Source organism: Ahaetulla prasina, chromosome 4, assembly GCF_028640845.1.
Source record: "Ahaetulla prasina isolate Xishuangbanna chromosome 4, ASM2864084v1, whole genome shotgun sequence".
In the NCBI taxonomy this organism is placed as follows: domain Eukaryota; kingdom Metazoa; phylum Chordata; class Lepidosauria; order Squamata; family Colubridae; genus Ahaetulla; species Ahaetulla prasina.
The window spans coordinates 100151988-100176517 of record NC_080542.1 but is presented as its reverse complement, the minus strand read 5'-3'; the positions used below and the strand labels follow the sequence as shown (position 1 = coordinate 100176517).

Sequence of the window (24530 nt, the reverse complement as noted above, 5' to 3'; positions counted from 1 at the left end):
GGAATAAAAACCGGATCCATCCGAAGTACCACTCTATCCTCCAAAAAAACGCAAAGGTCCTAGCGAACCGAAAGCGCTGATAGCTCTGAAATCCTACGGGCCGAAGTGATAGCCACCAGGAACGCCACTTTCAGAGATAAGAAACGAAGCGATACCTCTCTCAGAGGCTCGAATGGAGGTTTAGTCAATCCTATCAGGACTGTATTCAGTCGCCAAGTCGGAAAATGGTGCACTACCGGTGGTTTAATATTAGATGCACCACGCAGGAACTGCTGAATCAGGGGATCCCTGGCAAGGGAGGATGCCGACCCGCACCTCATGACAGAAGAGAGTGCCGCCACTTGTCTCTTGAGCATATTAGGGGCAAGTCCTATGTCCAGTCCATGTTGAAGGAATGCTAAAATGTCCAAGATAGATGCCGATGTAGCCCCCCGGTCATGATTCTCACACCAGGATACAAATGTACGCCATGTAACGTCGTATATTCTTTTGGTCGAGTCTCGACGTGCCACCAGCATGGTAGGAATAGCCTGTTCCAGGACTTTGGCTGCCACTAAAATGTGCCGCTCAGTCTCCACACGGTTAGCTGTAGCCATTGTGGGTTCGGATGTTTGAGCGGTCCCTGGCACAACTCCACCTGATCGTCCGGAATCCTCCACGGTTCGTGAGTCGATAGTGTAATGAGATCCGCAAACCAAGGCCTCCTGGGCCAATATGGACCAACTAGGATCAGTTCTGCCTGCTCCAAGAAAAGCTTGCGTATCACCCTGAGTATGAGTGGGAGAGGTGGAAACGCATATAGCAGGCCTGGAGGCCATCTGCTGCGGAGCGCATCTACCACTTCCGCTCAAACGAGGGGAACTTCGTAAAGAACCGTGGTACTTGGTTGTTGGCTCTGGATGAAAATAGATCCACTAGAGGGCACCCAAAGCGGAACGACAAATCTTGGAAAAGTCATGGGGGCAAGGACCACTCCGCCTGATTCATGGTCTGACAACTGAGGGAATCTGCTGTCCTGTTGTCCGTCCCAGATATGTGGTCCGCTTTCAAGGTTCGTAGGTGTGACTCGGCCCAATGACCGAGATGTAAGGCCTCGGTCATTAAGGCTCAAGAGTGGGTGCCTCCCAATTTGTTTACATGAGCCTTTGCCATCATGTTGTTGGTAAGTATCAATACATCTTTGTTCAGAATGAGAGGCTCAAAGGCTTGTAGAGCCAGAAAGATTGCACGTAGCTCCAAAAGGTTGATACCTTGATGAATTTCGGAGGGAGATCACTTGTCTTGAGCCAGATGTTGGTCTAGATGGGCCCCCCATCCCAACAGGCTGGCGTTGGTTGTGATAACTATCCGTGTGGTTCCCTGAAAAAAGAGCCTCTGGCCACTGCTGCTGAAGCCCACCATCTTGTGAGTCTGTCACTTCCAGTGGCAGAGTCACTCGGCGATTGGATGCACTGATGAGGTTCCTCTGATGAGGCAAGAGAAACCACTGCAGAGGCCGACTGTGAAGGCGAGACCATGGGACAATGTCATAGGTCAAGACCATCTTACCTAATAACTGAGATAGCTTCACCAAAGGAATTGATCCCGCCCTACTACAATAGATTCTGAAAGGCTACACTGTTGGTCCTCTGACAAGAAGACCATGGAGTCCCGGGACTCTATCCTCGCCCCCAAATGTACGATAGTTGTAGATGGGATTAAATGACTTTTGTCCTCATTAATGGAGAATCCATGTGACTGTAAAATCTCCAAGGTGAGGGATATATCCCTCTCCACCCCCTCAATAGAGGAAGACATTATAAGTATATCGTCAAGATAGGCCAGAAGCCTTATGGGAATCTTGCGAATATGTGCCAATAATACAGACATAATTTTGGTAAAAACCCTAGGGGCCGAGGATAGCCCGAACGGCAAGGCTCTATACTGGTAATGCGATCCATTGTAATAGAAACGGAGAAATTGACGGTGCTCTCACCTGATAGGCACGTGTAAATAAGCTTCCGTCAGATCAATAGAAGAAAGTAAATCCCCCGGGCGGATGCACTCCAAAATGGTACACAGAGAGTGCATCTTGAAGCAGTGACAGGCTATGTACCTGTTAAGGGCCTTGAGGTCAAGAATAGCTCTCCAACCGCCTGACGGTTTTCTCACGACAAAGAGGCGGGAGTAAAATCCCTGTTTTTCCTGGTTAGAAGGTACCAATTCGATGGCCCAGATCTGAAGAAGATGGAGAACTGCCTCATCCATCAGTTTCTTGTTACAACCATAAGAAGACTGAGGGCACCGCAAGAAAACCGTAGGGGAGTTGGAAAGAAATTCTAGAGAAAGACCTCTGCGTATCGTATTTCGAACCCAAGCATCAGTGGTGGAGGAATCCCATTGGGAATGGAAATAGGCCAGCCGGCCTCTAACGGGGAGGTTGGCGGGAATATTATTTATTGCAGTTGGATTGTTTTCCCCACCCTCCCCGGAAAGACCTACGGTTAAAGAATGTTTTCCCCACCCTCCCCGGAAAGACCTATGGTTGAAGAATTTTGATCCCGATCTGACCTGACTATTCCCTTGGTAACCACCTCTTGGAGAGGCGAAGTGCTGGGATTGTTGAGCAAAGCCCCCAAACTCCTGGCCACGAAAGGAAGACGTCAAAGAGGGATGAAAATAAGGCTGATGTCTGACTTCACCTCTTCTGGAAAGAGAAGGCATGACTTTCTTTTTATCCTGAGTCTCTACTAAGATGGGATCCAGCAAGGCTCCGAACAATTGAGATCCCTCGTATGCTGAGGAAGCCAGGTGCCACTTGTTTCTGGCATCCGTGTGCCAATTTTTGAGCCATAGAAGGCGGCGAGAGATGACTGTGGAGCCAATGGATTTAGCAGAAAATCTCGATGCGTTGAGGCTGGGGTCTGCCGAAAATTCTATTGCTGCAATGACCTTGTTGATGTCCTGGTGGGCCCTAACCTCAGATTGTGGAATTCTATTCTGAAGTTGTTTGATCCACATAAGGGCCGCGCGACTGAAAAATGATGAGGCTGTAGACACTCTAATGGCCCAGGCTGATGCTCAGGACCGCTCAGCCCGTTTGTCTTCCAGTTTAAAGGCCTCATCGGCTGGACCCGTAATGTGTGATGCCGAGGAAAGAGCTACCACGGGGGCATCCACCGTGGGCACCTGCAAAATCTTTTCTAGATCCTGCGCACAATTATAGACTCTCTTATCATTGGTGTTAGAATTGAATACCGATCCCGGGTTCAGCCATTGGCATTGGACCACGGTCACAAATAACTTTGGGGCTGGGATGGCCTCCACAGGCACCATTGGTTCCACAAAAAGGTTACCCGAAGAGTCCGGTAACGACTGAGATTTGCCTTCCCCCGTAGGGGGTAGACCCAGGCTAGTAGTGGCCTGCGCATTGAACAGAAGGGAACGGAAAAGGTGGGGCTTGAAGAGGCCCACAAATGACGGTTGGTCTGGGCCCAGACCCTCGTCATCCGATAAAGCAGTTTCTGTGATATCTTCCTCCTCAGACAAAGACTCTTGGTCAACTGCCTCCTGGGAGACCTCCCCACTTGCTTTAGGGACTGTAGCAGTGGGCTGCCTACCATTGCTCTCCTGAGACTGAAAGGGTCTCTCAGTTTGAAGATACTGAGCCACCCTCTGATGGATGGCCTCCGATATCATAAGCCCAAAGGACTCTGGGAGCTGAAGAATAGGCTGATGAGCTGCTGCAGAATGCACCGTTAAAAACTGGTCCTGACTATCTGACCTGACAGGAGCCCAGGCCTGACCTAAGGATAAATCAGCCTGTGATAAGGTCATAAAAAGAGGGCCCATGTCTGGAGGATGTGATGCAGGCAAAGCCCTATCAGGAGACCAGGATTCCAACTCACGTGATACTGGGCCCCGAGCTGGGCTCAGAGAAGTAACTTGCCCTGACATTGATAGGGAAGGCCTACGGTTGGGAGACCTGGATTCACTGGCTCTATCAGAGGCCTTATGGAAGGTTATTTCTAAGGCCTTGTGCCTTCTTTCTTCCACTTTAAAGCTCTTCTTGGTTTTGGACCTGGAAACATATCGGCCCCTTGATTTAGGGGGCCCCTGATCAGAGGATGGACCCTCCCCCGGGTCGTTAAGGCCTGCGGCCGCCCCAGATATGGCCTCCTCCTCGCTTAGAGTACAGGTCCTGTTGGCCATTTTGGGGAGTTTTCCCACCAAAATTAACATCCCCCGAGGCCTGGAAAAGGCCTTCGCAAGTCACTCACTGTGAGGGAAAAAGATCCCACTGCGGTGCTGTAGAACCGTCTTCCTGATTAGGATACTGAGGACAGTCAGGAGTTCCCCGCTCGCTGAAGAGAAAAAAATGGTCAGCAAGTGAAAAGGCAAGCCTGCAAATATGGCGGCTTCTCAAAAGGCGGGAATGTAAATGATTGCTCGCCCGCTGGGCTGCTAATGCGATCTCTTTGCTGGCTGGCTCTCCTGAGCTCGCTTCCAGGCTCCTCCGCTGACAGAGAGCACCAGATCGCTTGCCCACTGGGCTGCAAACGCAATCACAACGATTGCTTCCGACGAAGGCAAAATCAGCTGGCTCCGCTCCGAACGAGACTTCGTGCTCTGGGATCGCTAGCCGCAACCGGCATCAAGCGCGATCAATAGAATAAGGGCGGTTTAAATCTCTTCGCCCAAGTCAGCATAGGCGAGCCAACAGCTTCCGCCACAGCCACGCTAAAAGATTAGCGGCTCTTCTGGCGTGCTTCGGGCAAGCCCGTGATTGCTGCCAGGAAACTACTGCTCGAAGCAGAAACAGCCTCTGATGGTCGACAGCGGTATTGGGATCAAGTCCCTTCTCACTGATGAGGTAAAAAAAAATTGTCTTTGAAAGTAGGTTTGAAAGAAATTAGTAAGCCAAACAAGCCGACACCTCTGGTCCCAGCAGGACCTAGTTGAAAAGCTGGGGACAGAAAGGAGGCGGGGACAACAAGAATAAAGAATTCTGCAGATCCGGTCCAATCGGATTTGAGAAGAAACCCACACCTGATGGCCGTTTCCCCCGACAGAGAGAAAGAATATATTTTAATTCACTGTGACCCTATTCACGTTGACGTATGAGTAAGTCCCACTAAGTAATCACACATAAGAATATTCTGAGAGTTATATAAATGATTTTACACATGTAACACGAAGAATCACATTCCAACCTATTAGGGGAAATAATAGGATAGCTAAGAGGGCTATAGGGCAAAAAAATAAATAAATAAGGTGGGCATCAGGCTTTAATAATTAATGAATCACAACTTTTACTATCAGCAGGCCTGCATAGCAAATAGTAAGAGAAGCTGATTTGTAGTTCAGAAATACCTGATGACCCATAGTTTTTCCATCTCATCTCCAATGCCTATTACCATTTCAATATTTCAAATGGAATGAAATAAAGAATTAAACCATTCTGTAGCAAAATTCAATTAATTTCCATTAAAGAGAATACAGCCCTGCAAGAGTGATTTTGTAGAAATAATAACATTTGACACCTGCCTCCAAACACGTTTAATTAATGGAGACCTGTTTTAAAGATTTCATATAGTAATATAAAATGCAAAGAAAGGTGTCAATGTCAATTCAACTCTTACCTGGTTGGCAGTACATCTATTTTAAATGAGATTTTGCTTATTTGTTGTATATAGCAGAATTAATACACTCAAGTTAGCTTATCCTCCTTGAAACATTATACAAAATCATTCCTTGGTCTATTCTTCTTTGATTTAGTACACCTTTTAAGATTATTTATTAATGTTTGGATATCTCATCCATCATTCATTACTATTGATGTTGTAAATTAGAAGAATGGAACAAAGCATTGGACTATTCACTTTTTCCATATACATCAATAAAACAATCACCTTCTCTGGCACATAATGAAAGGAGAGTTCGTTCTAGTTGTCAGTGAAAAAACTGACCATGCAAACATCCTTAGGTAATTTTCAATATCTAGCAAAAAAAAAAAAAAAGTTCCCTGTTTTCTTCCAACAACCAAATAAAATTTTATTGTCCAAATAAAAAGAAAGAGAAAGGAATAAATGAGAGCAGATTTGGGGGTCACACAAGAAATCAGATAATGCAAAATAAAAAAGAAAATTAAAGTGATTTTTGAGCCAATTTTCATTAGAAAATTGTTAAGCTAGTTACTAGGATGCCTGGCTGTCCATAACAACTAGAGAAAAAAAGCAGTGAAAATATTACTAACTAGAGGAAGTAATTAGAGTGAAAATGAAGATTAAGGCACCACTAAATAAGTAGTCTTGATTTCAGTTTAGCAATATTGGTTATTTGATAATAGATTCTACAAATGAATATGTCAAGTAGAAAAATGTTTAAAACTTAGGGACAAAATATTGTCATGAAACCAAGTATTTATAGATAGTCCTCAACTAATGATAATTGTGCTTAATTGTTCCTAAAATGTCGCAATTATTAAGGTGACCACTCCAGAGAAGCACAGTATATTCCAGCAGCACTGAATAGCCAAGGCTATTCCTGGGTGCAACAACTATTTTTGGGTGCTCAGGTGGATCTTGCTTGTCTTTTACTCCTCTGGAAAGGACGCAATTCAAATTCCTAAGAACTACTTTTCAGGTAGCTCACTGTGTCCCAAATGTAATATTAAAAAGGGAGGCAGGATTAGCTAAAGTTGATACAGGTGCATGTACTTACATTATAGCACATTGGTTAAAATTACTCCCCTCCCCACAAAAGGTTTCAGTTCTTTTCTTCTAAAAGAAAATTTTGAATCAGTATATTTCAAGACCATCTCACAAAAACTTTAGTCTCTTGGCTTCTTCCGGGAAATGCTCCTAATGATGGAGTAAGAGTGTGCACTTAGCGCATTTAAACACTGTATCAAAGACTTGGAAGCCCAAAAAGATCAGCCTACTCCTCCTAAGAACATTTTTTGAGCAAATACCATCATCTTACTGTCCCCAGCTCTGAAGGGGACTTTAGCATGATGCAATGCACTTTTAATGCAAATAAGAAGCCTTAAAAATAATAATAAAAAAGATAAGATAATATATTACAATTAGTAGTAAATTGTCAATGTACAAACAAAGTCTGCCTAATGTTGCAGACAATATAACAAAATTTAGTTATGTTCAAAGAAATGACATTGTACTGATTTGGTAACACCAATTGTACATAAAAAGATCGTTGTTTCCTGGCTGTTTTATCAGGTGAGGTGTTATGAAGTGGGTCCATCTCTCGTTACAGAAGGTACAGTATAGCAGTATGTGAACTGTAGTTTCTATAGGCTTTTATCTATAGGACAGACTCAACTCATATGGAATTTTTTTATAGTGGCTGTTCAAAACTGCTTTGGGAAGTACCTCACTCAACAACTATAATCCTGGCCTGCTCTGTTGCGGTTGCTAAGCAAGAGAATAGGTCAAGCAGATAGGAGTGAAATAATTCCCTGCAAAAGGCAGCTCCCCTTCATGTGAAGAAGGGAATTCCTGTATGGGCAAGAAATGGAGATCCGAGCTTCCTTTCTCTGACCCAGCGTGTCAATTCCCCTTCCTAACATGTGCAAATAGAAACCACTTTGCTTGGACAGAGAAAGGAAGCCTGGGTCCTGAAGATCCAAGCTTTCTTTCTCTAATTCAGCACAATGGTTGCTCTTTCCTCTGTTTGCTAGACTTTCTACCTTCTCAAATATTGCATTTTCTAGCTTTTCAACCAGTCTTTATGTTACTCTTCATAAAGACTGCATTTGCATCTGGCTAGAAAGCTATTGAACATAATATTTCTGAACAATAATAGAAGTTTTTTTCCCCCCTAGCCTTCAGGAATAATCACAAGAAGAGCTCCATGTCTTACAATGTTTCTGAAGGCAAGAAGGCTGGAAAGAGCCTTTCCATGATTCAAAAACATAATGTCTGCTAGCTATGAAAGCTAGTATACATGTTGTTTCTGAAAAACAGAAAGGCTGGAAAGAAGCTTGGATCCTTGGGATGCAAGCTTCTTTTCCAGAGCTGCAGTTCTCTCCCTCATCCCCAAAGTTATTTCTAACACTGGGCTGGATAAAAGTAGCATCCCAAAGATCTGTTTCTTCAGCTCCACACAGGAATTCTCCTTCTGGTGCATGAAGGAAAGGAGAAATCTTTCTATAGGCTTTCTATAGGGAGCTTGCAACCTCCCCTTCTGGCATTTCCAATGACATTCTGGAAACCTGGCAGAAAAAATTGCAAATAACAAATCACATGATGCTTGGCAACTAATTGTAAGTGGAAATAGATTGCCCGCTAGCCAAAATGAAATTATATGACTGAATAGGTAGTGCGATAGATGTAACTTTTAAGGATGGGTCATAAATAATTTTTCAGAGTCTCTCATAATTTCAAATGGTTGTTAAGCGATCAGATATAAGTCAAGGACTTATACAAGGACAACCTGTATCAATACTTTATAAAGTAGGAGTTTGCACTTCAGTAATACTGAGACAAGCCCATCACCAAAGCAAATTCTTGATCACTTTTCCTTAATGAGTTGCCCTTTGGTCGTTTGTCTAGCTCAGGGGTAGCCAACCTTTTTATATCTACCGCCCACTTTTGTATCTCTGTTAGTAGTAAAATTTTCTAACCACCCACCGGTTCCACAGTAATGGTGATTTATAAAGTGTATCGTCGTCTGCGCATGCCTCTCACGCATCGTGGATTTGGGGGGGGGGCTGCAGGCTACCAGCTCTGCTTGTCTGTTACAGCTGGGTGGTATGGGGCGAGATGCGCGAGCTATTCTGGGATGAGGCTCTTTTGTTTGCGGTCGCACTATAGTGCCATTTAGTTTCCCTTACGTAACATGAACTAAACGTATGCGCGGGCAATACAAATAGTATATTTTCAGAAATTTAAATTGTCACGGGGAATTTTATAAAAACCTAATGAAAATGTTTTTAAATAATGCTATGAAATTTTTTTAAAAAGTCAATTAAATTTTAAAAAAGGAAAATGCTTCAGTATCAGACAAAACCCCTACCGCCCACCATGAACGTTGGAACGCCCACTAGTGGGAGGTAGGGACTAGGTTGACTACCACTGGTCTAGCTAGACACTTTCATTAGGAAGATAAATAGAGATAATAGAAAATATTTTTATCTTATAAGTCCAAATTAAACTGTTTCCAATAGATAGATGCTGAATATATTCACAAATTAGGTGGCAAGCTTATTTCCTTAACGTCTCACAATTTCAGCCAGCTTTCATATTTTTAATATTACAAACCATGCACTAGTGATAGTTTACATAAACACGTGTAGGAGATAGCAGGCTGAGACTGATGACAGGTCAAACACAGCATCAGTCATGAGTCCCTCTGTCTGCACCTATAAGAGATCTAAGTCCAGCCCACTTTGAATTCCATTGACTCTTATCTATTGCCAATTTGCTTGGACTGATAGTAGTTCAGATTCTTGTAGACAGCTTAAGCTAGCAATAAATTTTTACATACATTTGAACTACCTGGATCTTCTGATTTCCCTGGCGCTTGACAACATGTAATGAATATATCATATCTTCATGGTTATTTTATTTTAATACATACAGAAATGCAAAACAGTTAAAATCATAATAATTCCATAGGTCTTTAATTATTATGAATAAGACATGAATTATAATCCTTGATCTATATGCCATGCATTCATGTTCAATCTTGAGATTATCTTATGTTTGGTGATAGGCCTTAAAATATGTTGTCTGTATTAATTGTTGCTACTTTAATAAAATATGAAGCCTGGCTTCATGGACAACTAGAAGTCTAAAGAGGAATTTCATGATTGTTACTAAAAATTATATTCTGCCACAAACCTAGGAATAGTTATTCATTTATAGTTCTTTATATTCCAAGTTTCAGGATAACAATCTGTAAAAAAAGTAATTTATAACCATAAAATTGTAAATAAAAATGATATTTTACAATAAATTTAAAACTAATAAGAACCCATTCCCAGGGTACTAATACTTCTACCTTATCAAAGTAGGGGACTAAAGTTAAGCAGACTTTCCTTAAGTTTATCATATCTGATATTGATCAAAAAGCCTGGGCAATTAACACTTCTGAAACAGCATAAAATTATTATCTCACTGGAAACTTGAACTGGTTCAGAACACAACATCATGCACTGTGATGGGCGTCTACATAATACTAGTTTTCCTATATAATAGCTTTATTGTGCAAGTTGCATTGGCCTCTGTTTTCTTTCTGTGTGCAATTCAAGGTGCTAGTCATCAACTTTAAAAACTCTATAAATCACAGGACCAGGTTATCTGCTTTTACTAAGGACATCTCCCTAAGGATGTCTTACCAAATTAGATAAGAGTAGGAATGCTCCAAGAGCTTTCCTTTAAACATTTCCATCTTATTTCAAGTATCCCCTACCCTATGGAATACCATCCTCCTGAAGTTCGACACATCTCTACCTTCTTAACCTTCTATAAAGCTTTAAAGATCTGGCTTTCCCCCCAAACAGTAAGATAAAATGAGGCAACAGCACATTGGAAGCTTGACTTAGCACCAGATTTTTTTTGTTTTGTTTTTATGCATTTGATTTTAATACTTTGCATATAGTTTTTATGTTATATTACTTTTTGACTGAGAGCCAGTTTCTTAAGAAGATGGGTGGTTATATAAATATTTTAAATAAATAAATAAAATTATTCATTTAGGAAATGTTCAAATTATTGTAATTGCAATCATTGTGTGTGTCTATATAATATATATTATACACACACACACATCCCTAAAACATTTAAACTCATGATGTTCTTTTAAATCAATGGATTAATCTTTAATTTTCCATTTTAGTATAAAACCTATTCCTTGAACATTGCTAGAACAAGAACTTACAACACCCAACTGCACCCAATATATAAAATATTACCATGTCTACAGCCAATGCTTCAGTCCAAGGCTGGGTGAATCCCATGATCAACAAACATCCTATATTACAATTATTATGTGGAACAAAAATCACTCAAATTTCATAATTCTTTACTTTTCTAGGGTTTTGGTTTCCACATGGCAGTTGTGAAAACCAAAATCCAAATGTTTTTGAACTAAAATTACCAAAATGCCTAACAAATGGTCAAACTTGGTAGAGCTTCTGAAAGTTGCAAAATGAAACACGTGGATAATTGGTCATGCCTGTTCTAAGGAGTTATTTCACATACAACTCAGTCCTAAGAAAACCTTTCTGAACTAACAATTACTAGAAATGTTGGATTTCAAATTTCATGGCTGAGAAGTTAAACTTGAATGTATTTGAAGGCCAGTAGATTAAGGAAGGCTGCCTAAAATGAATCCAAACCAAAACAATTAACATGTAAATATGTTTCCAAAATATAGTTTTACAGAAGATGAACAGTAGATGACCTTTTATATGATTTTACAAGAAAAGTGCAATTATAGGATTTTCTAACATAGAAACTGTACATATGTATCCATGTATGTAATGTATATTATGCATATATTATGCATTAAGCATTTCAATCAATATAAATTTATGGGGAGGATGAAATATATATATGTTATTTATACAAACACCTTCCCTAACACACACACATAAAATATATATCTTCCATCCTCCCCATAAATTTATATTGACTGAAATGACCATGATTTGTTAATTCAACATCCTATTTAAAAGGCAACTTGTCCATTGCTGAAGTCAGCAGGCATATCATTCACACCTCTAAGACTGAAAACATATCAATTTGCTTTCCTGGAATGAATATCAAGCAGTCTGAAACACACAACTTCAGATTTGACTTCATGAAATAAGTGCTTACTCAGCAAGCATCCTGAAGGTAATGCATTACTCTACTTAAATGTACTAGCACTTTATTATTCATTTTACATAGGACTCCATAATAGTAACAAGTGTACTGTTTGACAAACAGGAAAAACTTATGTGTAACCCAGAGATATTCTGTCTGACCCCTGTCAGATAAATTAATAATTTCTTCAGTGACAAAGTAGAATGAGAAAAAACAAAACAAAGCAACATAGGAGGATGTATTCCTACGTTCTAGACAGCACATGACAAAATGAAAGATGGAGCTGCAATAGAAAGATGAATTATAATATGCTAAAATATGAAATATGCACAACAAAGTACCTTTTATTCTAGATATACATTTGGTTAAAACAGACTCCAAAAAAGTAGGTACCAGAATGGCCACCAAATCTCATAAAATGTTATGTGAAAATAAGGTATTGTTTCTCTGATTTAAGTTTAAATTTTACTTTCATCAGGTAAATTTTTCACATATATTCTTTATAAATATATTTGCGTGTGTATGCATAACATGTACACATATAATAAATATACCATATACTATGAATTTGAAGCATTCAAAACAGAGTTTACAATTAAGAATATTTTGTCATCCTAAAGCAGAACTGTTAGTTTCATATCTGAAAATCTCAATTATGCAACAAATTATCTCTGACTCCGAAGTATATTTTTAAATGTATACAGAATTGTGTAGAAATATTTCTAGACAGAAGTGAAAGCCCTTATAGCTAATTAGAATAGTGCCTTCTTTACATCTGATTACAACACAAAAATATTAGCTCCATTTTGATCTTAAAATAGTTTTATCATTAAAAGAATCCTGTTTCCTCCACTTTACTAGAAGGCATAATTGTAACAGTTGTTTACATCTTTTATTTTTGAAGGTACAGTTAATTTTGTAAGCTAAAATTTGTGAAATCTAGTTTCATATTTCATATTTAAATAGTAACGATTTTAAAATTTGAATGTACCATGTACATTCGAACTGAACTTTCTTTGCTTAATTGTTTACCGCAGGGGTTTCCACCGTAGTTGGCAGCCTGATTCCAGGCCGGAAAGCTTTGGGCCTGCTAGTTTAGAGCACATAGATTGACAATATAGTAGAAAATTAAAGAGCAGAGTACACAGCTTTACAGAAAAATTGGCTTTCAGACACACAGATCAGATAAATTCAAATGGAAAGAAAATAAAACACAAATGTAGCCTCTAAAAATTCTATTGACAAAAAGTGTCAAATGACAGAATAAATATTGTGCATCCCTTGGACAACAAAATCTTGAATTCAATTTCATTCATTTCCCTTGTTACTCACATCTGGTATTTATGACAATATCTGAACAAAACTTTGGCAACTCCTTTTACTTCCCATGTCCTTAAAACATTATCCACTTACAATTTTACTAAAGAGATTTACGTTTTTTGGGCTGAATATGTGAATTCATTTTCTACCAAGTAGAAACAAAATCTGCATGGTAATACAAGAAAAATCCCTAATATAATATTTTGGATACTTGTAAAAAATCAGCAGTCTTACCTTCACTTTCATTTCTATTACACTGGAATAGATATTTCTTCTCTGCAAAATGTGACCATTCTTGTCACATAGTACAGTGAGTCCTTGACCACAGTTGGAAGCAGAATTTCCATTGTTAAGCAAGGAAGTTAAGTGGGTCAATTTTACCACCTTTTTTGACATAGTTGTTAAGTCAGCGGTTCTCAACCTGTGGGTCGGGAACCCGTTGGGGGTCAAATGATGATTTGCCAGGGGTCGCCTAAGACCATTGGAAATATGGGAAGTATACTTGCGAGTCAAAGAATCGCACTCCAATGGTTGACTCCACAAGCCAGCTGCAGGCTTTTCAAATCGCTAGCCGAATTCGGCTTCAGGCGCAATGAATTAAAAAAGAGAGAAATCTTTGCTCTGATGTCTCCCTCTCAAGCCAGCTGCAATCACTCACAATCGCTAGCCTAATCTGGCTTCAGGCACGATAAACTTAATAGGGGAGAAATCTCTGCTTTAACGCCTCTGTCCTCAAGGCAATCGCAAGCAGTTCAGATCGCTAGCCAATACAGCTTCAGGCGCGATAAATTCAAAACGAAAATAATTTTATGGTTGGGGTTGCCACATCATGGGGAATTGTATTAAAGGAGTCGCCACATCGTGGGGAATTGTATTAAAGGGGTCGCAGCACTATAAAGGTTGAGAACCACTGTGTTAACTGAATCACTGCAGTTATGAAATGAAACATGTGGTCATTAAATTAATCTGTTTCTCCCCGACTCTACTGTCAGAAGTGGTTGGGAAGGCTGCAATTATTGATCACATGACCCCAGGATACTACAACTATTATAAATACATGTTGGCTGCCAAGCATCTGAATTGTGATCCTATGACTGTGGGTATCCTGCGACAGTCATAAATGCAAGGACCAGTCATAATTTTTTTCAGTGCCCTTGTAACTTCAAACACTCATGTAAGTAAACTATGAACAACAATGTGCATTAATCATGAAAAAAATCATGGTGAAACTGGTCACTGAAGTGTTTTGGAAAAAATGGGAAGTCAGATGCTTTGTACTATACAACTCCTTGGAAGATGATCCTTTTATAAGAGGAATGCTTCAACATGAACAAGAAGCAGAATGGAAAGACTACATATACTAGATATAAAATTATATTTGGACCCAAATTCTTTATTTGGAGTCAAATTAAATCCTAATCAAACTTGAATGTAAGATTTGTTCATTATCAGACTTCCTGTGGCTGGTCATTGAGGACGGTCTTTTTGGACCGCCAACCCTGGAGAGCCGCTAAGACACCGAAAATCAGCTGTCTAGCGGCTTGGAAACCTTTCCCTTGAGCGAAAAGAAAGGTGAAAGGTGAGCGATCGGGTAGAGGTAGAGCTTCCCCAAAAGCACCAGGAATGATCCTGGAGGCTTGAAGGGGAGAGCTCCCTTGGTAGCCCGAAGAGCTCTGGATCCAGGACGCCTCTGTCTTTTTTTTGGCAGAGCAAAACACCACGTCCACATCTGTGATCAATAATGAGTTTAAATGGATTTTTGACTTAACCAGACAGAGCAATGTCAGGAGGCAAGGTAGATATAAGTACCAGACATCAACCCCGTGTGGATTTTGTTTGAGAAGAAAGGAAATGGCGTCTGAAAGACAAAGAGGTGCTTATTAACATTGTTACCGTTTGTACCTTTGCTTAAAATTGCTGGATTATACGTTTAGATGAAGAAACTATAAAGTGAAAGCTGGAAGGATTATACAACTGACCTAATTTATCTTAAATACTGTGTTTATGGAAAGACTTTGACTTTGTTTCAAATTATAAAATTAAAGTAAGATGGCTTCTGTACAAATACAGCCTGTTGTTTTCAAGGAAGTTGGAGCGCCGTTAGTTCAACTATATGAATTACAAGAGGAGTTGAAGGAATTTCTGAAGGCTCAAATTTCTGTTCGGGATAAAAAAATTAAGGAAATTGAGGAGAAAATATTGAAAATTAAAGACTTTGTTGCAGCTGAGGATGAAGAGATACGAGAAGAAGTGCTGGCAGCATTTAAGACTTTGGTTGAATACACAAAACAATTGGGTGAAAAAGTGAAAGAGATGGATCAAGTTAATTTGAATTTAAAAAGCAAAACAGAGGAGTTTCAGACCAAGGCAGAGAATATAAAGCAGTTGGATGATAGAGTTGAAGAAATTAATCAAGTTAATTTGAATTTAAAAAATAAAATAGATGTGCTCCAGATTAAGGCGGAGAGAGCAGAAGAAGAGAGGGTTCTATTGCAATAGAGTTATGGAATTTGCATTGAGAGTAAGAGGTTTGAAAGAAAATAAATGAGAGGACTTGAAAAAGATTTTTGCAGAGGCTTTTGCACAGCTGATCGGACAGAAACCAGTGGACTTTGAAATCCAAATTGAAAAAAATTACCGTGTTAATTCATGGGTTGCAAAGCAGAGACATTTGCCGAGAGATGTAGTAATTTATTTTACATCTAGGAAGATTAGGAATGAAATTTCACAAGTTTCTTATAAAAATAAAATTCAAATATTGGGACGAGGTATTTGTACTGAAAGAAATTCCTCCTAAAATGTTAAGAAATAGAAAAAAATATGCTTTTTTGGTGGATCAGCTTAGAAATCTCCAGATACAGTATAGATGGAATGTACCAGCTGGATTAACAGTAAACTATAAGGGAGGGAGATATTGTCTTAATACAGTTTTTAAAGCAAGAGATTTTTATACCAAAGTATTGAAGGTTGGAAGTTTGTCATTGTTAGAAGTTAAGATGAAAGGAGAGGTGGGAATGCTTAAAAAAAAAGGGGGGGGGGAAAGGAAGCAAAAAATACAACCTAAAATTGGGGCTGTAAATTTGGGAGAAGAAACACAGAAAGCCGTAGGGAAGGATCAAAGTATGATTGTAACTACTAAACGTAAACAGCAAGGAGTAAAGAAGTAATATTTTCAAATGAAAAGACTTTCCTTTCATGGGATAGGGTAAATTATAAGCAATATTTCTGAATAGAAAAAGTAGAAAGAAGTTATGAATTGTATGATAAATGGGGTGTAAATTGTTTAGAAAGTTATGGTATGGGGAATATGGGGAAGAATATGAGGTAAATGTTAAATTCATATAAGGAAAGATGATGTTTATTATTAAGTATGATGGAGATATAAATATGATAGATTGTAAGGTATACTGAGGAATAATTTTTGATATTACAACATTGGAAGATGGGATATTGTTTATTACAGAAGACTGGATTTTAAATTTAATGGACTTAGATGAGAAGGTAGAATTATCATCATATTTGAAATATTATTTTTAGAAAATATATATAATGGAGATTGAAATAACAAAATACTAAACAGCTTTTAAATGAATAGAAGGTAATTGTATTAGTATTAATATTTTCCTTTTTCTTCTTTTTTGTGGAAAAGGGGAGTAGAAGTTCAAGAAGAGGGATGGGAGTTTATGTTAATTAGCATATTTTAGTTTATGATTGTTAGATACGATACCCTGTATTTGCTCTGGGAAGTCGGGGGGGGGGAGAGGGGATGGGGAAGGAGGGAGGGGAAGGGTTAGGGGAGGGGGGAGGGGGGATACATGGGGAAAAAAATATTGTAAAACTTACAATAAAGAAAAACTTAATAAAGAAAAAAAGATTTGTTCATTATCAAGCACCATGAAAATGTCACAATCTCCTGCAACTTAAATTTTAAGGAGTGAAAACATAAATTGTGGGTATAATACTTTACATAAACCCTTGCAGTGGCATTGTATATAGATGTAATCCATTATCATATAGATCGAATCACCTATCTCATAAAGGACATGGAAGAAGAAAAAGAAATTATCTAGCACATAACCCATTTTAGAAGCGATAAATAATACTTAAATAAATAAATAATTACAAAATCTATGAAAAAAGTAGGTTGATCATTTAGCATTATTCTTAAATGGTGAATGTAATCTATTTTTGCTGGAAATTAAATTCTTTTATGCCCTTTCCATAGAGCTCTAGCTGCCACTTCTGAAAAAAAAATGCTAAATTAGATGGTTCCTTGACCTAATCTATACAATTCATTGAGGTTTACAAAAATGTGCACTGTCTAAGCAAAATTAAGTAATGGTGGAAATCCTGAGAATTAGTATCAAATATATAAATATGTACTAAAGTTTGGTTTTAATTCTACTAGGAAAAAGTAACTTATAAACAGAAAAAACAAAATCAAATGGAAGCAAAAAATACATTGATTTCTAACACTAAATTTTAGCAATATCATGAGGTTTCATGCCTGTGATTACACTGGAATTTGGAATAGTAGAATAACTTATCTCTTTTGTGGACATAGATACAAATAAGAGCTATTTTGAAATCTGTGCTATTGAACATCTTTTTGGGGATAAAGAATTTATAATTTCATAGGAATTCAGGTGTAAGCAACAGAAGTGAATATTGTCCATCCATTTCTTCTTCCTTGATTTAAATCAATCTCATTAGTCTTTGGAAGATTAAGTATTTGGAAATCTACCTGACCTCTCCCTTACTGTCTTATCTAGAAAAAGTCATTCCATCAGTTGAATGGAGATGTTGATGCTATGCTAATATTGCATATTTTGAATGAAAGCCTACTTAAAAATTACTAACAAACCTCTGCTTCAGTCCTTCATTTCTTATACACAATTGCCCGAATTGCTGATCTGTTTTTACCATTAAGAAACTTTATTTATTTATTTATTAGATCTTTATACCGCCCTTCTCCCGAAGGACTCAGGGTGGTGTACAGCCAATTATAAAAATTTACCTCAAACTTCAACGAAACATACTTTCTAGTAACTTTAACTCAATCGATTTAATGACCCTGGCTATCAAGATTCTGTATTCTCCAAATTCCTACACAAATATTGTACAAAGAAGAGGAATTATGTCTCTGCATGCTAAAGTTTTTAGGTTTTTCTCATAGCATTGACCATTTTTACTTTTTTCTTTAGAAATTGCTCTTTCAGAAAGTATATTCCCCAGAACTGAAGTATCTAGATGATATCAGGATAGTGCAGACTAAAATAAAACTATTACATTAAGTTTTTATTCTTTCAATACAAATTAGAAGTATAAATTAGAAAAAACATTCAGAACAATTCTATAAGTGGGTTTGTCATCTGAAGGCAAAGTTTGTCCCTGAAATAAAATTCTTTGACATGTTATCCTGCACTTACACATCTCTGTTTGCAAGTTTGCTCAAATCTCCTGTTTGAGCAGGGGATTGGACTAGAAGACCTCCAAGATGCCCTCCAGCTGTATTCTGATTGATTGATTGACTGACTGATTGATTGATTTGGGAACTACCGTTTCATTATCTCATTAACAAAAAATTAAAATAAATAAAAATAGTGGACTCATTCAGTTCTACTTGCCACCATCTGAAACTTCCTTCTGTGTTTTCCTCTTCTAAAACAAAATGTAGTCTGCCAACTGGTATTTGTTCCATTATGTTAACTAGCTAGTGTGTCAGTTAATGAACATTTTCTAACATAACCAATTTGGGGAAGGAGAACTAAAAATAACTTGCACCACTATCTCATGAGCACCTCATTTTTTGTTGTTGTTCATGTTTATTTTTTGTTCTGAGCAATATATGCAAAACTATTGGCAGATCAAATATATACATTATGCAGAAAATCTTAGGGACTGGGCCAAAAGCTTTGCACATTTGAACACTATATCTTCTCTTTAACATCTATCGGGCTTCTTACATTGCCAATTTTTCCAGTCAATCTCTCTTTAGAAACTATAGCTCTTGATACTTAATATATCTTGTTAATTTTAAAGGTTTTTTTATTTTAAAAAAACCTTAGGAAGTAATAGCATCATGCCCCAGCTCAAAAGCTGAGGGATGCTATTCGAATGGGACTACCAGAAAGTTCCTGCAAAAGTTCATGGGAAACTTTGGGGAGGGGGAGAAATCCAGGAATGTGGGACTGGATACGGGGGGGGGGGTCTTTACTAATTGTGGGAGTAAGAAAAATCCAGCTTTCTGTAAGATCCTTTCCAGTATCTGTGTACAGCGTTAAAGAAAAAAAGGAGGCTTCACTGTAATTAAGCTCCACCTAAAGTTCACATTATGATAGGTATAGCCAGGGGTGGGATTCTACTGGTTCAGATCGGTTCAGGTGAACCAGTAGCTCCAACAATCAGCTGGGAGTGAACCAGTTCACTCTGATGTTCAGGTCGGCCTGCCCACCGGCCCCTGCGCTTTACTTACCTTTATCTTCTCAGCTGATTGGTTCAGGAGAGTGGATTGCCACATCTCAGCTGTGTTATTCCCAAGAGATAGCACAGAAGGTTAGTATTTGTAAAACTGTGCACCTGCATGATCACCGAACCAGTTGTTAAACCAGCAGCATCCCACTTCTGGGGTGTGTAGAGTGTAGAAGTTAAAGTCCTGGCTTAGAAAGCAGGAGACTGAGAAGTTGCACCATAGGCATGAAAGCTGTCTGGGTGACTTTGGGGCAGTTACTTTCAGCTGAACAAAACACACAGGTGTTTTTTTTTGGTTTGGTTTTTTTTGTGGAGAAAAGAGGAGGAAGGAGTATTACATAGTGCTTGTTGCACTGAATTATTTACAAAGTAGAATTTTAAAAATCTAAAAAATGCATAAATGAAGAAAACTAAAACTTGTGAAATTTGAATAATTACAGGTAGTACTCAACTTACAACCATAATGACGCCTGCCCATTATAATTGTAACTTGTGATGGGTATAAAGTGAGTCATAGAGTGTCTGACCTGATTTTATGAACTTTTTTTGCAATGGTCATTAAGTAAATCACCATGGTCATTAAACAAATATGTGCCATTAGCAAATGTCATGGTTACTAAGTCAACCCATTGTTCATTACAGGGCATTTTAGCCCAAAATGGAAATTGAACACTTTCAGAAAAAAAAACCCTGTAAATTGTATCATGACAGTAGGAGGCAGCAAATATATGTGAAATAAATGTGGGCCAGTTGTCAAAGGCCCAAAATTAGATCACATAACTGTATGGAGCAGCAGCTGTCAGAACTTCAGAACTAGGTCGTAAGTACCTGGGGGGAGGGGGGAGGTCTATCATAACTTCACATGGTTGCTAAGCAACAGGTGGTTAAGTCCAGGACTACTTGTGCAGAACATAATTGTGATAGCCAGGCCAAAATTTTACTTTATTGCTTCTTAAGAATACCTCAAAAATGACAGGAAGAACAATGTGGATAGCATCTATGAAAAAATATTGGATTTCAATGATTTGAGATTTCAAACCATCCCAAACACTTTCATTTTTAGTAGATTTATATTGCAGGCAAAATCTTTTAAAGAAAATTTGACTAAATTGAGACTGTTATAAATAGGAATTAAAACATTGAGTTCTCTAAAGCATTATGTACTTTTCTTATGCCTGGCCTGCAATTCTTCGTTTAATTCTTAGTATCTAATTAAATGGAATATATATGTAAGAAAATTGCTAGTGCAGTTGTTCGGTTAATGAAAAAATTGCTAAATATATACATAACTATTTACTGAAAAAATCTAATAGCAAAACACTCAATACTTAGTTGGATAAATATATATTAGAGGCAATATTCTACAGAAACAATCCATCAAAATATTTTTTTTCACAAGGGCTTTTTTTTTTTTAAATAGGCTTTTCAACTAACGAACGCAGATTTATTTCATGAAGAAAAGTTTGACAAAAGCCAGTGAGCTCATTTTGGGCCAGTCACTCTCTGAGCCCAATCCACCACCGAGGGATGTTATGGGGAAACAGGAAGCAGAAATATTATGTATTCTAGGCAGAATATAAATTAATAATAAACAAAAAAATAAAATATGGGCTTTTATTCTTTTAGAATAGAATAGAATGTCCACTAAAATGTTTTTGCTCATCATTCATTGATTGATTGATTTAGTGTATGGCATATCATACATGGACTAGCAATGCATATTAACATTTCACCTAGATTAGTAAAACACAATAATATATAAATAGTAAAAAGATCTATGATCAAATACCAATGTGGGCCATCTAACCATTGAAGTGCCACCATTGATTTTTACATAGCAACTGATTAGGACTCTCAGTAATATGTCATATAGATTAAGTTTAGGGTTTTTGATCAATATGTTACCTCTGCAAATATATTTAATATGCCATAACCACAACAAGGGTATTATACCCATTAATTATGTCCATGCTCAAGAAAACCTCTTTCTTTCTTCCATTTAGTGTCCGATTCTTGGATATTGCCGGCTGTTTCCTTGGCAAGGAAGGAAGTGATATGCCATTGCCTCGGCCCTAGGGCTGGTCCAAGCTGGCTTTTTCTAGTCTGATGTCTTAACCAAACTGGCTTTAAAAAACTAGTGGTGTGCAAAAAATGGAAAAAGGCCCAAATCATAAAATACTATATCTTATTGATCGTTACTGAACCATGTGTAAACACTGCTGAGAAGTTTTAGTTCAGGAAATAAAATTTGAAATATAGCGTACATTTAAAATAAAATAAATAAAACCTAGAATTTATCATTTCCTCTTATTTTACAGAAGATACACACACTCATATGTGCATATTTATATTATTCATGCAGCATTTCTAATCATATATGTCTTGCTTTTTTTCTAATTAAAAATGTGGTAATTTTATACACACATCACCAAAAAAAATGAAATACTTTGTAAAAATTATAATTAAAGTTACTTTAGACATGTCCAAAGGGTTGAATCATCTCAATGGCATTTCTAAATCTTTTTTCATTGTATCGACCATTTGGTTATGCATGTTCCCGCTATAGATTTGCTATGGATACAGAAACTTCCATCTCTCTTTACCTAATATTGGAAAATATCACTAAATTGCATAAAATGTTCCCAATTTTACAATGTATAAATTTAAGAGTATTGTGTTTGAGAAGAAATGCTATCCTTTCCAGTCTTATTTTCCTCTTAAAATGGGAATTGATTTAAGTATTGTTATTAACAGCAGCTGCCTGCAATTACTGCAGGTTCTAGTCCCACCAGGCCCAAGGTTGACTCAGCCTTCCATCCTTTATAAGGTAGGTAAAATGAGGACCCAGATTGTTGGGGGCAATAAGTGACTTTGTATATAAATATACAAATAGAATGAAGACTATTGCTAACATAGTGTAAGCCGCCCTGAGTCTTCGGAGAAGGGCGGGATATAAATGCAAAAAAAAAAAAAAAGTAAGGTGGCAGGCAAGTTTGTTCTAATTAATTTTTCTTTTGGAGGAGTGGTTTAACATTTCGCATCTTCCTTTCAATTAAAATACAGTTATACACTAGCCTATGCTAACTTCATGCTTGCCAAAGTTCAATGCAGACATTTTAATTCAATACACAGGACTATTCATTTTTTCTATATTCATCAATAAATCAGTTATCTTCTTTGGCATATAATGAAAGAACTAAGCTGGTTCTAGCTTGGAAATTCAAGTGAACAAAATCACTGTTTGACAAATTTTTGATTGGGTTTTATTCCCCTACTATGTGAGCACACAGAATATGACAAGTTTGGGCCAAATAGTCCTTCACAACGCACTGAATCTTAAATCTCCCTAGAAGATGCCATGACTGAGTCAACAGAAACCAAATTCATATCTAAGACTTTTTTAAAAAAAAAGCTATTCGGGTTCTTCATATTTAAAGCACATGCCTTGCTTTGTTTGCTTTTTTTAAAGGGATAACACATGATGAGTAAGCTGATGTAAGCAAAAGGTCTGGTAAATGTGACTGAAAGTGCAATTTTATACCCGTTCACTTGAAAGCAAATGCCGATGAACTCCTTGGGGGTTACTTCCGAGTTCACGTGGTGTGAAGAACAGAATCTGAAATTGCAAACGCTTTTCGGATCACTTCGGAAGAGAGCGAAGCAGAACAAGCTAGACTGAAAAGAGTGAAGGTTGGGGGGGGGGAGGAAAAGGTGAGAAAAAGCAATTTCTCCTTCCCCCTAGCAACAGGGGCGGTAAAACGCGCCCGCCCCCGGGCCCATTAAGGAATCTTTTCCTCTGCCTCTCGGAAGCCACTAGAGAGCAAAAAAAGGTTCCCTCCAACCTTCCTGGTTCTCACGAACCGAAGCAGCAAACAGACCTGCTTCTAGAAGCTGGAGCGCAGGCAACTGGAGAGGGAGCGGCGCCTTGAAAGAGCCTTGCAGGCCTCAAAAATCACTTCCTTCCTCCTCGCCTTCTACGGCTGTCCCTCAGTGACAGCCGGGAATGGAGGCGAGGGAGAAGGAGGAGGGTGCCACACGAAGCCCGGGGTAACCAAAGGGCGGTTGCAGACGAAGGCAAGTCATTTGATACTACGGGGATCGGGCGGGTCACCGAGGGGAGCCGCCTGGGGCTGAGCCGACTTTACCTGCTGCTGTTGGTGCAAAGGCACTGAAGAGGGGGCATTCACCTCCCTCCTCCCCGCCTGCGTCCCTCCCTCGCTCAGAGATCCACCGACCCGCCAAAGCAAAGCGGGCTTGGGAGAGCGAAAAGAGGGCTGCCTTCCGGCCGCCGCCGCCGCCGCCTCCCGGCCGCCACCACCCCCTGCCTCGTAGCCGACGCTGCTTGCTGAGTTCAACCACCGCCCCCTTTTCTCTTGCACGCAGGCGCCCAGCTGCAGGGAAAGGCGGAGGCCGCCCACACACGCGCAGCGACGGCGGCGCGCTCGCCTTGGACTTTGTCGCTCCGCTGACGGCTTGCCAGCCTATGCTCCGGCGGGTCTGTGTCTGCCGAGACGGGGGAATAGAAAACCCACCTTGAAGGAAGGAACCGGGGCACTAACTACGCTGTTTTGGACTCTCTATGTACGTATCTATGCGCTGTTGCGAGGACCTATTTCGCGTTCGTGCTCCAACCGCTGGCGACAAGCAACCCTAAAGAAAGCGTCCTTAGCTACTGTCTCCGACCAGTAAGAAGAAGGCAGTTGGAAGAGCCGCTACAGCACTACAAAAATACGTATCTTGCGGCTGTCTTGCCAATTCCTGTTGTTTTTTTCCAGCCCAGCACCCGCCCGAAACGCCTTACACGGCTTGTAGAAACAGAAGTGAGACAGTTTTTCACACTCATCCTTGTGCCACTGTATCAGGTTCAAATGGTAGCGCCCCCCCCCCCAAATTCCACTAGATTGGTCAAATTATCGTGCTCGCTGATTC

General features: G+C 39.0%; 1 protein-coding gene across 12 annotated transcripts in view; it reads right to left on the bottom strand.

The window, feature by feature from the left end:
* The window catches only part of TBC1D5 (TBC1 domain family member 5), a 407351-nt gene extending 383205 nt beyond the window's left edge, over positions 1 to 24146 (bottom strand). For 8 of the 12 annotated variants that reach the window (XM_058183246.1, XM_058183249.1, XM_058183242.1 and 5 more), the window contains exon 1: positions 23747 to 23887. The gene's annotated coding sequence lies outside the window, so the exon portion shown is untranslated. Of the gene's footprint in view, positions 1 to 23479; positions 23623 to 23746 lie in introns of those variants that run through there. The other 4 variants (XM_058183247.1, XM_058183244.1, XM_058183253.1 and 1 more) reach the window with 3 other exon arrangements.
* Between the last annotated feature and the right edge of the window lie 384 nt (positions 24147 to 24530).